The sequence below is a fragment of the Euphorbia lathyris genome, chromosome 1 (genome assembly GCF_963576675.1).
Source record: "Euphorbia lathyris chromosome 1, ddEupLath1.1, whole genome shotgun sequence".
NCBI lineage: Eukaryota > Viridiplantae > Streptophyta > Magnoliopsida > Malpighiales > Euphorbiaceae > Euphorbia > Euphorbia lathyris.
In genome coordinates, this window is record NC_088910.1 from 121,318,316 (window position 1) to 121,318,963 (window position 648).

A 648-nucleotide genomic window follows, 5' to 3' on the forward strand; every position below is an offset into this window, starting at 1 on the left:
CCATTTCAGTCCCTTTTTCTTAACTTTTAGACTTTTAATCCTTAGTGTATATATATATGATTATGTAATACATTCTTTTCAAATTGTTTTAAAACTTTAACATATATAATTATTTTAGGAGATTGGTATTCCATTTTTATTCTAATTTTTTGTATATGTACATATTACTTTCTTTTTTATTATTATTCATTTAAATTACATTAAACTCTATTTTAAATGTTATTTACTTGGGCATTTTGGGAGATAATTAGTAGATATTGGGGGATGAATATATAGTCTTTTTGACATTAGGATTATATTAGTTATGTATATATATATAGTTTTGGGGTATATTTGGGTTATCTTAATTATTGTTAAATAAAATTATTTTGAGTGATAAAGGCTATTTTCCTATTTATGAATTTCATTCACTATTTTCTTATGTTTAAAGTATAAATATATTATTTTCATTATTCTTTCTTATATATGTATTAGATAGTATATTTTCTTTTACTCTTATTTTATGTCTTTTGGGCTAAAATGTGTAAATTTATATCTATATTATTTTCTTTATTTCTTTTGGTCATTTATAAGTCCATGTTTCAAATGGGCTTCACTTGGCAAAATTAATTTTTGGGCCTAAATGTGTTTATTGATGTAATTATAATA